The 14483-nt window shown below is 32.8% G+C and overlaps 1 pseudogene; it reads left to right on the top strand.

Moving 5' to 3' along the window:
* Positions 1 to 11636: 11636 nt before the first annotated feature.
* Positions 11637 to 14252, top strand: LOC107951641 (auxin-responsive protein IAA27-like; annotated as a pseudogene).
* The last annotated feature ends 231 nt before the right edge of the window (positions 14253 to 14483 follow it).

Here is a 14483-nt window from a genome sequence, read left to right as displayed (position 1 = left end):
GGTTTCAAAGTCTTATAAAAAGGGCTAACGGGTGTGTAATATGTCTTATAAAAATCCTACTATGCTAGGAATGTTAAATATATGTAGTGTTTATGGACATACTTATTTGTGAGTTGATGGTTATGGTTTGATAAATCTTGTGGTATTGGCATAAGTTTATATTTGCCTTATGAAGTTCATTATTGAAATAAAATGTTATGTATAAAGTTTATACGAACTTACTATCCATTCATCGCTTACGTGGTTGTCTTTCCTTTATTTTACAAACTAGTGGAAGCTCAATTGATTTGGAAGCTCGTCGGATATTTATCACACTATCCAACGGTTATATCGATAGACTTGATGTTTTGGCTAAGGTTATAATAGCATGTATAGGTGGACTTGTGTTTGAATGTTGGTTGATATTTTGGCTTGTATATGTTATTATGGTTGATGAACTTATGGTACTTTTGATGTATTGATGGTAGGTGTCAATATGGCTAAGTTTTGATGTATTATTTAATTGGCCAATTTGGTATGTGTTGGTAAGATTATAATGTGGCCAAGTTTAGTTATGCTTCAATGTAGATATGAGCTATTTGTAATGGTATAAATGTGGACAAATATGGTAAGTTTGGTATAGAAATAGGTTAAATGTGAATGGTTAAATATGCACATGTTTAGCTAGGTTTGATGAATTGTGATTGAGGTGCCTTTTGGCATATTGGTTGTATGGACATTTGGTATAGATATTTGGTCATTTTATGCATGTTTTGGTACGTTTTAACGCATTGGTCAAGGGTGCAAATGGCTTGTAGGTACATGTTTGAAGTGGGTGAAGGAAATGGCTTTTTTTGGCCAATTTCTTGTCCACACGGCCTAAAACACAGGCGTGTGTCTCAGTCATGTATGGCACACAGCCATGCGACACAGTCTTGTGTCCCCTGTACGTTTTAAAGGTTGCGTTTTGAAGGTTACACGGCTAGGCACACAAGCGTGTGGCTTGGCCGTGTGACCCAAGTTAAAGAGTTACACAGGCACGGACACAGACTTGGACACAGTTGTGTGTCCTATTTTGATTGTTACACGGCTTGAGACACGGGCATGTGTCTCAGCCGTGTGACCCCTACAATGTTAATTTTTCTATCTTTTTCCTTAAGTTTCCATATGTTTCTGATTTAGTCCTGAATCATTTTTAAAGTTTTTTTATGCCTCGAGGGCTCGAATAAGGACCATATGCATGTGTTTGAATGGATTACACTATGATTTATGAAATTTCTGGAAATGAATGATTTAAGTTACATTTTTAAAATAATGTTCCGTAACCCAATTCCGGCAACGAAAACAGGTTAGGGGTGCTACAAAACTTTGGGTTCTACTTAGTTTAATTAAGAGAAATAAAATTTGATTGGGAAAAACTTAGCACATATTTGTTAATAGAAGGTATTTAGTACATATTTTTGTTAGCATATTAATATTTGAAAATCATTGATTGTTATGTATACTTAAGTTGAATGTTTTCGAATTTTATATTATTGAGCATAATTTTTCCAAACACATGACTATGAGAAAGATTGATTTTGTTTGAAGGGATTTTTGCAAAAGTGACTCCTTGAGTTATAATGTAAGTTAGCATTATTTGGAGCGGACAATGAATTAAGCTTAGGGGTGTGATAACTCAAAATTATATAAGCATTTATAGCACCTTCTAACTAATAATTCATGCAAATTTTGAGTATTTTAATAGCAAATTTTGTAGTTTTATTACAAATTTGTACAATAGGAAAAAAATTAAGGATAAAGTTGTAATCTTACTTATTTACATGCTAATTTGACATATTTTTGCCGATTTGATGTAGTTTCGTGCAATAGAAGAAAAGTTAGTCTTGAAGCTCACTTATTCGATGCTCGATGCTATAGCATTCCTGTAGTACATGTCATGCAAAAGTGGGTTGATGGCTTATAAGCATAGGCATCCTAATTCCATCTGTTGGACTCTCAAATTAATTTTGACCCAACTCGCAATTGAATCACTAAAGTGGACAAGCTTGTTGCTAAATTTGAAGCCCAAATCGTCCACTAAGGTAGGAAAGAGCACAATTTGGCTATGGAAGTCCAATTGTCCATAAATGTTGTAATATCCTGATTTTGGGCCTAGTCGGAATAGTGGTTTCGTGACTCCAAAATCCGAGATAGAAATAATTATTTTATGATTATTTTGAGGTCTATGATATGATTGCATGATTGTGTGAAAATTTCGTGAAGAAATTTTATGCATAAAGTGCTTAAATTGAAATTCGAGACTAAATCGAATAATTTGCAAAACTTGCATTCTAGAAGTTTCTAGTATGAAATTATTTTGAAATATTAATTAGGAGGTCTTAAATAGCAATTTTACCAACTTCAAAGTCTATGAACAAAAATTGGACATGGATGGAATTTTTGGAAAGTTAGTAGTAAGGGCATTTTGGTCATTTAGGGGCAAAATGAATTAAAATACAAAATTAAAAGCCAATTTTGCTCATCTTCAACCCCATGGCCGAATATAGCAAGGAGAAACCATGGCTAGGGTTTTTCAAGCTTCCAAGCTCGATTAGCAAGGAAAACTGAAATTCGAACTAAAATGGGAGACTTTAACTAATAAACTGTACTAATTTGCTTAACCAAAAATTCTATAAAAAATTAGTAAATAGATATATGAGTCTAGTTTCAGGGAAAATTTACGGAATTGGATTTCGAGTTTCGTAACTCCAAATATGAATTTTTAAGCGACTATGAGCAGATTGTTAGCTTGACTGAAAATTTTAAAAATAAATTGTTTGAGCTGTTTAAGTAATAAATTAAGTCTATTAACACCTCGTGTTCGACTCTGGCAACGGTCTCGGGTACGGGGCATTACATTTGGTGGTATCAGAGCAGGTTTAGTCGGTTCTCGGACTAACCTAGCATGTGTAAAAGTTTAGCTATACATGCCACTGATCTGTGATAGTGTGATGTCTTTCGACACGTATGAGTACAGTACCGTCTTATTTAGACAGGGTACTCTCCAACTGAGCTGTGCCGACCATGTTCAATGTTATGTGAAGGTATTTGAGTAAAATTATGATTATGATAAGTCTCTATTTAGAAAAGTATGAATAAAAGTTTATGATACATATGTGATAAATATCCATACTTTCTTAATGCTCATATGATGTAGTGTATATGGCTTACTTGATAAGATGAACGGAATAAATAGAAAGTAGTAGAGGTATGAATAAAAGTCATAATATTATGATATGAATGAAAATGTCATTGTCTTGATTTGGACGTCGAATGTTGATGAATGCTAATGATATATAATTTTTATGAGATAAAGAATTATAATGAAATGAACTTATCTATGTTAAATTGTTGGACTGAATTATATGATTGTAATGATATGTACATGATGATGCACGAAATGAAAGTTGTGATTGTGATGCAAATATCTATGTTTGTTTGGTCTTATATGATGTCATGAGCATGAATTAATTTAATTAAATGAATGGATAATAAAGCTATCTAGAAAACATAGAATGTATGCATAAGTATATTGTCTAAATGGGACAATAGGAAAATTTGTGTAAGCCAACATGAATGTTGCATTGCCTAAATGAATGACATGATTTTGATGATGTTGCTATGATGATGGAAGCTGTGTCATATGTGTATGTATAAGAAAGTCGAGTCAGAGGTCCTACAACCCCTCCCCCTTACCGAAGTGGTACTTATAATGGAATTTCATGAGATTTGTATTGAATAAGTTTCCGGTTGAGAACCCAAAGAGTTCAGTGATAGAATAATTATAAGTATGATCAGAGATTGAAAATGAGCTGATAAGTAAAGTATCAGATTGATATAAAGATTATTGGAATTATGCACTGTCCCAGTTAGAGAAGGAATTCTCTTTGGTAAATCAAATTACTCAGGTGCAAGGTCGAGAAAAGTGTAAATCGAAATTTATTCAGAACTGGCATTCTTTAGTGAATGGTTTAATATGAAATTTGTGAGGGCAGAACTAGTTGGGGAAATGATATTTGAAATGTGAATTATCTGAGTGTGACAGTTATGACTGGACAGGTTTAGCAGTCTCTTTTGAGATGTTCTATGTGTTCGCCCGTTCTCAGAAATATTTCTATGGCTATTGATCTTCTGAAGAAATTCTTGTTATATGGGAATGTCTTCTAATTCTGGTGTTGGATGAAAGCATTGGTAGTCTGACTGGTTTATAATTTATATTGCTCTATTTCATCGGGTATTCTATTTCATTTCGTCTGATAAGAATTGATGAGAGAATACATATGATATTATGATTCTGTTTCTTCTACTTGATGCTTCATCTGATATATATGTATGGGAAGATATATTGATCTTGTTATATTTGATTTCAGTGGGATTAAATGATGTTTTCTTTTGGTCTTTCTTTCTTTGAAGAATTATCGGGGTATTCTGTATTTTCTCTATGAATTTGGTTTTTGATTCTCCGGCATAGTATCGTATCTTGGGTTTCTTTATCCTGGATCTCTTTATTCTGGATTTCTGTATTCTGGGTTTCTCTATCTTGGATTTCTTTATTCAGTTTTCTTGTTATCTTTGTTCCATAATTTGTCAATTATGACTCATGTTCGAAGTACGTTCTTCAACTCGTGATAATCATGTCAAATATGACTATACTTCTAATTTGATCTTGGTAATGTGCTGATTTTAGTATTAGGATTTTTTCTAATTTTTATATAAGGATTTGACATCAGTAAAGGCATAGGTGATAAAAGCGCGAGTTTCAGTCGGTATGGTGAATTATTTATTTGAAAGATTTCATGTGACAATTATGTCAGGATTATTTTTTTCAAGTCTGATAATATAATTTCATTTTTGTATGGATAAAAGAGTAAATAGTCTGAACGAGAAGTGTATATTTATTAGAAAGAGTTGGATATTAGTTAAAATCACTACGAATGATAAGGTTTTCGTCTTGTGAAAGCTGAAAAGTTTATTACATGTTGACAAAGTTTGGATAGATGAGAATATTGGTAACTGAAGCGTCTGAACTAGACTAGTCTACATTGAGTAAAAACTTCCTGACTTTCAGTAATGTACTGTTGTATGAATTGTGATGTGTTTCAAGACAGTGAGGTAATGTGATAGTTTAGAGCATTCGATGTTACATAAAATCGGAGTTGTTAAAGGGGTTAAAGCCGAACATTGGGATCTATCAAAATTATCCTTGTCAGTGTTGATATTGGGATGGAAATGAGAAGGATTATTCTTGAGGCCATATCAGAAATATTTCCATGGCGGAAAGAGGAAAATGTGATGTATCCTATTGTTAAATGTTTGGCGAGATCTATAAGTCATATATGTATTGAATGAATTCCTACTCATCAGATTCATGGAATTTCAGGTCTCTTTGATTGTTGGATTTCTTGGAATTCCGGTCTCCATTAAATCAAGTTGAGATCTGGGTTTTATGTCATGATATCATGGGAAACTGAGAAGGGTTGAAAATTTAAGAACAGTTGAGAGTTGAGACTGTAAGCTTTCAGATCATATGAGAAATTAAAGAGATGTATTGGAGGTACAGCCTAAGTGAAAGTTCTTCGGCACCGAATATGAGATTAAAAGTGAAGACCACTTTTCTGGTAAGATTTTCGGGGACGAAAATCCCTAAAGGGGGAGAGAGTTGTAATATCCTGATTTTGGGCCTAGTCGGAATAGTGGTTTCGTGACCACAAAATCCGAGATAGAAATAATTATTTTATGATTATTTTGAGGTCTATGATATGATTGCATGATTGTGTGAAAATTTCGTGAAGAAATTTTATGCATAAAATGCTTAAATTGAAATTAGAGACTAAATCGAACAATTTGCAAAACTTGCATTCTAGAAGTTTCTAGTATGAAATTGTTTTGAAATATTAATTAGGAGGTCTTAAATAGCAATTTTACCAATTTCTAAGTCTATGGACAAAAATTGGACATGGATGGAATTTTTGGAAAGTTTAGTAGTAAGGGCATTTTGGTCATTTAGGGGAAAAATAAATTAAAATACAAAATTAAAAGCCAATTTTGCTCATCTTCAACCCCATGGCTGAATATAGCAAGGAGAAACCATGGCTAGGGTTTTTCGAGCTTCCAAGCTCGATTAGCAAGGAAAACTAAAATTCGGACTAAAAGGGGAGACTTTAACTAATAAACTGTACTAATTTGCTCGACCAAAAATTCTATAAAAAAATTAGTAAATAGATATATGAGTCTAGTTTCAGGGAAAATTTACGGAATTGGATTTTGAGTTTCGTAACTCCAAATATGAATTTTTAAGCGACTATGACGCAGATTGTTAGCTTGACAGAAAATTTTAAAAATAAGTTATTTGAACTGTTTAAGTAATGAATTAAGTCTATTAACACCTTGTGTTCGACTCCGGCGACGGTCTCCGGTACGGGGTGTTACAAATGTATTTAAATTAGGCACCCAAGACATGGTAAAAGATCACAAATCAACCACAAAAACTTTCCCATGTGACCGTTCAACTCCTTCCCATGAATTAAGCATAAGCTAGCTAAATTAAGCAAAGTCATCCACCTTCCTTCCTCAACACAAAGGGTTGGCCATACATGAGAGAAAAAAGGGGGATTATCATGTTATTTTTAGCAAACTCAATGGGCGTCTCATTGTTATAAATAAAGAGTCATTTTCTTTCCATTTCATTCATCCTTCACTCACCATCTATTTTCTCTCTTCTTTCACTTCCCATTTTTCATTCTTCAAAGAGTGTTTGCAAGGCTCTAAGAGTAGCCCCATTTGGAAATATTAAGAGCTTTTAAGTTTGGTTGTCATCGCAAGAAGCGAAGAACGAAGGAGGAGTAAAGTGAGTTGTGCCTCGGAGAACCACTGAAAATTGCTTAGCATTTCTTTTCCCTTCAATATTTTATTTTTGTTCAATTCAAGAAACATGATTGCAACTAAGTTTTTTACTTTTAATATAATCATGATTGTTTAATTTCGTTGGTGTTAGAATGATTTAAATTTTGTAGCTTAGATTATTTAATTATGTTAAAATGTTATGTGAATTTGATATGTTTATTCATTCAGATAAAATCATGTGTATGTTATTCGTGCATTATAAAATTTAGGTATGTAATTAAATTAATTATTAAATCATAATTATATTGTAATTAATTGACACAATATTTGAATGGTGCATGCTTGATCTTTTTATGATGAGAATAGGTCAAATTAGTAATAATATCAAAAGAACTTTATTACCTTGCATAACCTTAGGATTAATGTGATTAAACTATTTCAATATAGAAATACTACTCTTACCTCGCATAATCTGACTTCTACTTATTAAAATACTAAGTCGATTGAACATAGACATATACGAGAAAACCTTAATAATTTAATAAGTGTGATTTCTTTGACGATGCCTGAAAATGTAATCTTGAAGTCGAACTTGACATAGAAATATGCAAGGAAACTAAAAGGTTAAGCTTAGATCTTTGAGAGAAGACGAACACTCGTAATATCAGGGTTAGTAAATTATCAATTTGACACGGAATTTTCGTAACATCTCTTAACGTTGTTTAAATAATTTTAAGTTATGAATGAAAATTATTCTGAGACATGCATATTATTGTAATTAACTCTTAAAAACTTGAATTCTTAAATTTATTATGTTTAATTTGATTTTTAAGTACACTTGAGTTGATCTAGTATAATTAGGAAATCCATCACACTTTAATTCATCTCATCACCAATCAAAGTACTAATTTTGTAATTTTTTATACATTAATCAAATTTTATAAAGTAGACCTTAAAATTTATTTTTCCTTTTAATTATTGCAATGTCCCTTTGAGAAATTCATCACTTTTTATACATTAAATCTCCTAAACAAATCGGGGGATATAAAAAGGAAAAAAGAAAATGCTAAATTCAAGATATAATATTGTTTTCTCTTACATAAAAAAAAGTTATATAACTTACATATAAATACATAATATTATACTTTAAAATTCATCCCACAGCAGAAACTAGCGTGGTTAAAATCTTTGTTGGTATCTTAAAACATCAAAGTTGAAAATTTATTTTGTCATCCTTTTTCTTAATTTATAATATATATTTTAAAAAAATTAAAATTAATTGAGTTTTAATTCATTTAACACTATTATATAAACTTGAGTATGTCAAAACTTATATAAATTTTCAATTTAAAGTTTTGAAGTATATGGATAACTTAAAATTGCATAAAATATTATCTAAATTAATTAAATTCATCTTTTTTTCCCTTATAGACATTAAGACAGAATTGTAAATTAATTTCAACAATAATATTTGGATAATTTTTTTGATTTTTTTTAAATTTCAGTTTAAGTATTAATTAACTGATTTAGTCTTGATTTTGGTTTAAAAACAAAAAAGTTGCAATTATTTGAATCAAATTAAATGTTGTTTTTATTTAACTTTTATTATTTTTTAATTTATATAAAATAAAATCATATTTTTAAAAATTATATAAAATACATTTTTCTAAAGTTTAAAAGTCAATGAACTTGTGGCCATCATGCTCTTTTGTTTGGAGATCCTTGTCCAAAGTTTGGCCAATCCTTCATCAAAATTTTGTTTAGTTAGTGGGAGATGGTAATCTTATAAAGGTTTGGATCGATAATTGGGTCCCTGAGATTGGACTACTAATTAATTTCTATCATAATACAGAGATTATTGATTTGAATACAATCTTAAATGAGATATTTTAACTGATTGTAGATGGGATCGGAATTTTCTTAACTTTTTTGTGGATAATAGCATTTTGTCATATATTGTGGTCGTTCCTCCACCAACCTCTTCAGTCGGAAATGATGAGTTAATCTCTAGATGGTTGGACCATGGTAAGCTTATTCTCAAATCGTCTTATCAATTTCTTACACATGATTCTCTTAATCTAGAAGACAACAAATGGTAGCTCTTTTGGTCCTTCACAGGACCCTAAAGAGTTAGACATTTTCTTTGGTTGGTTCTCAAGGAGAAGTTGATGACCAACGTCGAGAGATGTAGGAGAGGATTTATAGATAATCCTTCTTGTGCAAGTTGAAGGCATGTTGAAGAATCTATTATTCATGTTCTACGAGACTGTGTTAACGCGCAATAAGTGTAGAGGTAGGTTGTCCCTTCAAGAATTTGGGGGAATTTTTTTTTTGTTCCTATAATGGAGTGGATCTCTTTGAATTTAAATAATGAGTATAGGTTGGTTCTTACAAAAGATGAATGGCAGTCTTTCTTTTGAATTATTTCCTAAAATCTATGGAAGCAGAGGAACTTATGGGTGTTTCAAAGGGTAGGCTCAAATAGCTATCACACTCTTCATTCTGCGTGGTGTTGAGTGAGCTTAATCAAATTTCAACCTGTATGTGGGCGGTATTACGAAGTAGAGACGAGATCAAGTTTGGAATCATCCTCCACTAGGATTCATAAAGTTAAACACAAATGGAGCAAGGGATCCTGTTTCGAGGGAAGCGTTAGCAACTGTTGTGGCTAGAGACGATTTGGGTTTATGGCGTGGAGGAGTTAGGAGAAACATTGGCAAATGCAATTTGTACAGGCTGAACTTTGGGCTATTTATGACTGACTCCGTTTGGCATGGGATAGTAGTTGGGATAATATTTTGGTTGAAACAGATTGTGCACAAGCTATGGAAGCCATCTTAGACAGGTTTTGAGGGAAATTGTACAGGTGATGGGCGTCGAATTGCCAAAAATAATTCCTACAAAAATAAATCTGAATAATAGTAAAGAATAGCAGTAAGGTCGAGTCCACAGGGATTGGATGTTATAATCTACTTATGCGTTTAACTTGTGAACAGAATGTTTGTCATGTCAAAAGTCACGGCAAAAGTCATTCCTACAACTCCAAAAAGACCTGCAAAAAAAATAAAAAAATAAATTTTGGGGTTTTGAAAAAACTGTTTAGAAACTAAATATTCGAAACAACGTAAATAGACAATTAATTATATTGGAACTAAATTTAAATTGGGAAATAAATTTGTATTTTTGTAAACAGAGATAATAAGCCTTAGCCCTAGACTCGGTAGATTCCGGATTAAGAATCGATCATCGAAAATTAATCTTTTCCTCCAAACGATAAGTTGGTTATAGCAGTTAAGAACGTTCTAACCACCAATTCTTCCATTTGTAACTGGTCCTGGTACGACTGCAAACCAACCCTTACTGATTATCTAACTGAGATACATGTGTTCCAGATTCAAATTTCGGTATCCTTGCGCTCTGAAAAACCCAACTCAATTTAACGGCCTCAACCGCGTGGGTTGTTTAAACCTGATCACTTCCTCCTTGATTTGTTCTTGGAGATCCGAATACAGCACGGCCGACTCGTTTCCCTGACTGTTAGCAAACACGACTCCAACCCAACGTGCATTTTTTGACTTGGAATCAAGTCAGCTTTAAAGGATGAGTTGTCAATCCCAAGACTTAGGAAAAATGCGAATACCAATTGGAAGGTTTTTTAGCACAAATACGTATCTCACGATTTTCGACCGGAAAGAACACTGGCCTAAAGCTAAGGTGAAATTTAGTGAAACATGAATGTAATCATGCTTTTTAGGTTATGAAAAGTGGTTTGATGATAATGGAGGAAATTGGGGAATGAAAGGACTTGGAAGGTAATTGGACGAATTTTGAAAGAACAAAGAAATTGAAATGAAAGTAACAGAATTCTCAGGCCAAATTGAAAGAGAAAGGAAAATAATTCTATTCAATTCCAAATTGAAGTCAAAATGTAGAATTAGATGTGCCTTCCCTAAGTGCATTAAGGCCCTATTTATATACATAAAATTTACTAATTTTAGCCTTAACTAATTTAACATAAAATTAAATAAAAAATAAATAAAATAAAATAAAATAAGATTTATTTTCTATTTTTGGCTTTTACAAAGTCAAAAATTCTGATGGGTCCTTGGCTTTCTCCATATTTTTGATTCGGCCTCATTTCATTGATTGTGTTTCAATTTGGTCCTTTTCTGATTGTATTTGTCTCTTAGTGTCTCAATTGCGTCCCTAACAAGATTAAAACATAAAAATACTAATTTAGTAGGGATCAATTCAGAAATAAACCGAATTAAACACAAAATGTCATGCAAATTAACATGTTATCAATAGGGATCTAACCTCAAGAATTCAAAAGCCTTGTAAAAGATAATGGAGGGTGATCATTAAAAAGATTCTAAGAAAAGCCAATATAATTGCACATTCGTTAGTTGGAAAGATGAAAGCATTCCCTTATGCTCTAATCATTTTTTAGAATCTTCGAAAACGATTATTGATCAATTACAACTTGATAGTCCCATGATAATATTGATCTAATGCTTAATTTTATCTTTGAGATTTTATTTAAAAATAAAAATAAAAAGTCGATGAACTCAAACAAACCAAATTGACAAATATTTTTTTGGATCAATTGAATTATTCTGTAACCGTTCGATTTGATTTTGATTTTTTCTTAAAAAAGCTAAAGTATCATATATCATATATTAATCACTTAAAAGCAAACCAAATATATTTTATTTCCTTTGACCAAGTTAAAATAAAGGGTTTTTTGCCTACACCAACAGACATAAAGTAGAATTTAGAAAAAAAGAAATGAAAAAAATAATATACTAAGCAAAGCAGCTACAGAAAGGCCAAAGAAACTTCTTTTTCTGCTTCATCAAAACCCAACTCACCTCAGAGCCTAACCTGACTGCTTCTCACTCTGTCATTCTCTCTTCTCACATTAGTTTTCTTCTTCATCTTCTGCAGTTGTTGTTGTTGATATATTTAAGGAAAACAAGTTTTCAAAAGAGTTTGGTATTTTAGATGTCAACACCTCTAGAACATGATTACATAGGCTTATCAGAGACTTCTTCAGTGGAAAGAAGCTCTGAGAAGATCCCTTCTTCTTCTTCCCCCTCCTCCTCTTCTACTCATCCTAATGAAGACAAAACCACCAGAACTAGTCTCAATCTTAAAGAAACTGAGTTGAGACTTGGCTTGCCAGGTTCTCAGTCCCCTGAGAGAAAATGAAAGAAGTAATGGTTTTGCTGTAAGCCCTTTGAAGAACTTGATGTCTGGAGCAAAAAGGGGTTTCTCAGATGCCATTGATGGACCTAATGGGAAATGGGTTTTTCCCATGCATGGTAAATCTGATGTAGAGTTGGCTAAAGGTGCCGTCTTGGCCTCTCCTAGGGCTGTTTTGGAGGGTAAAAACAATCTACCTTCCATGAGAGAGGTTGGTGGCCTTCCTCAGTCTCCAAACCCAGTTCAAGACAAGAACATTCTTGTTCCTTCTTCAAATGAGCATTCCAATCCTCCTGCTTCAAAGTATGTTTATCATCAAACCTGTTTGCTTTTTCTTATTAAATTGCAAGTTGAAGTTTCAGTTATCTGCATTGATTTTATCTAGTGTTGTAGACTCAAATTGTGTTCTTCATACTGCTGATATCACCACAATGTTTGAAGCGAATATCAAACTTGCATCAGATTATCTGCATTTTAATCCGCTCACTCTTTCATTTTTGAAGTTTGTTTGAAAATTTCTGAAGCCGAAAGGGACTTTTCCTAGAGCTTTTTAACTTCCGAATGTGTTCTTCATGCACCTTTGTAATATTCATTGCTTAGTTCTTTAATTGTTGCCTTGTTGGAAATTTTAATCTCTTTGGTCTACCGTTACTTGTATAACTGGTTCTTAGTCTATAATTTTAAATCAACTATTGAGTATGATTTATGTAACAGAGCACAGGTGGTAGGATGGCCACCAATACGATCATTCCGGAAGAATACGATGGCCTCAAATTCGGAGAAAAACGGTGAGGATGCCGCTGGTTGCCACTATGTAAAGGTGAGCATGGATGGTGCACCATACCTGACGAAGGTTGATCTCAAGACCTACAAAACCTATATGGAACTCTCATCAGCTTTGGAGAAGATGTTCACCTGTTTTACACTTGGTATACAATCCCTCACATGTACATACATCTACTTTAACACGCGTTATGTAAAAATCGGAAATTTCTAACGATATGTGATATTTATGCAACAAGATTCATATACAAACTAGCTATAGTTTTAGATGAAACTATTTTGTGTGGTGAAAAAGTTTTAATCAAGAATCAACCCTGCAGCAGAAGCTTATCTGAGTAGTTTATTTGTTTTTGGAAGAGTTTAGACCAATGTGATTTTTATAGTGTTAAGTGTGTGTATACAGGGCACTGCAGCTCCAATGGACTTGCTGTACGAGATGGTCTGAGTGAGAGTCGTTTGATGGATCTTCTCCACGGATCTGAGTACGTGCTGACTTATGAAGACAAGGACGGCGATTGGATGCTGGTTGGAGATGTTCCGTGGGAGTAAGTGGTTCTCATCCTAGATACCACTTTATGTATTCCTTTAAAAATGAATCATGCCTTGGCAATGTTAAGCTACTTGACATTGCAACGCAACACTTCCGTTTTCCTGCAATCTAATATTTTTCGGTTATTTGTTTGTGATGTTTGATTCCAGGATGTTCATCAATTCCTGTAAGAGACTACGGATAGTGAAAGGTTCAGAGGCAATTGGACTAGGTATCTGGTTTCGCTGATCATTGTTCCTTGATCAACTATTCCATTGCATTCTCATGGCTGATATAGATGATTTCATGAATTCCTGATATTGAGTGGTCTTTTATTTTTGGTGGTTTCAGCTCCAAGAGCAATGGAGAAATGCAGGAACCAGAGTTAATGCAAAAGCATGTTGAAGATGATAAACAAATCAAGTCTTGAAAACCAAGACATTTAAGGATATGATCAGTTTGAGTACCCTACTCAAGAATTTATATATATGTGCTTTGAGATATCTAAGTTGGGAGTAGTTTGTGGAAATTTTTAGAAAAAGAAAGAAATTTCTATTAGACAAATGAAATGATGGCATTGGAAACATATCCGCTTGTCTCTTTATTTTATTTCTTCATTAATGTAATTTTGAGAACTGAGTAAATGGATTGATTGGTGGTTGGCTATTTCTTCCTTTTATCTCAGAAAAGAAGAGCACGCCGAACCCTAAAAGTCCTCGGCAATCATCACACACACACAAGTGAAAAATGACAACCATAGATTAGTTGCAATGAATCTGGAACGCGATTAGTGAGTGTTATTGTTTGTGAAAAAAGTTTCTTATTAGAACAACTAAACAACATATTTTATTAACTAATTAAGTTTTTTATTTCCGGAGGTGAGTACTAGATATAAACCTATATTAATTATTTATATGTTCTGAAATTTTAAGTTTTTGAAGAGTGCTTTGAAAGAAAATTGGAGTTGACTGAATTTTGATTTGGTTAGTATCGGCATTGTTGCTAATGGAAGAGTATGGATTCAAGCATATTGAAGTGTGCATATCTTTTTATTTAAAGGTTTAGAAGAATTGTATTTAATTTTGATTCTATGCATCATTTG

Source organism: Gossypium hirsutum, chromosome A02 (assembly GCF_007990345.1).
Source record: "Gossypium hirsutum isolate 1008001.06 chromosome A02, Gossypium_hirsutum_v2.1, whole genome shotgun sequence".
Classification (NCBI taxonomy): Eukaryota; Viridiplantae; Streptophyta; class Magnoliopsida; order Malvales; family Malvaceae; genus Gossypium; species Gossypium hirsutum.
Note: the sequence above shows the minus strand (reverse complement) of the source record. Positions and strands in the feature narration are given on the sequence as shown.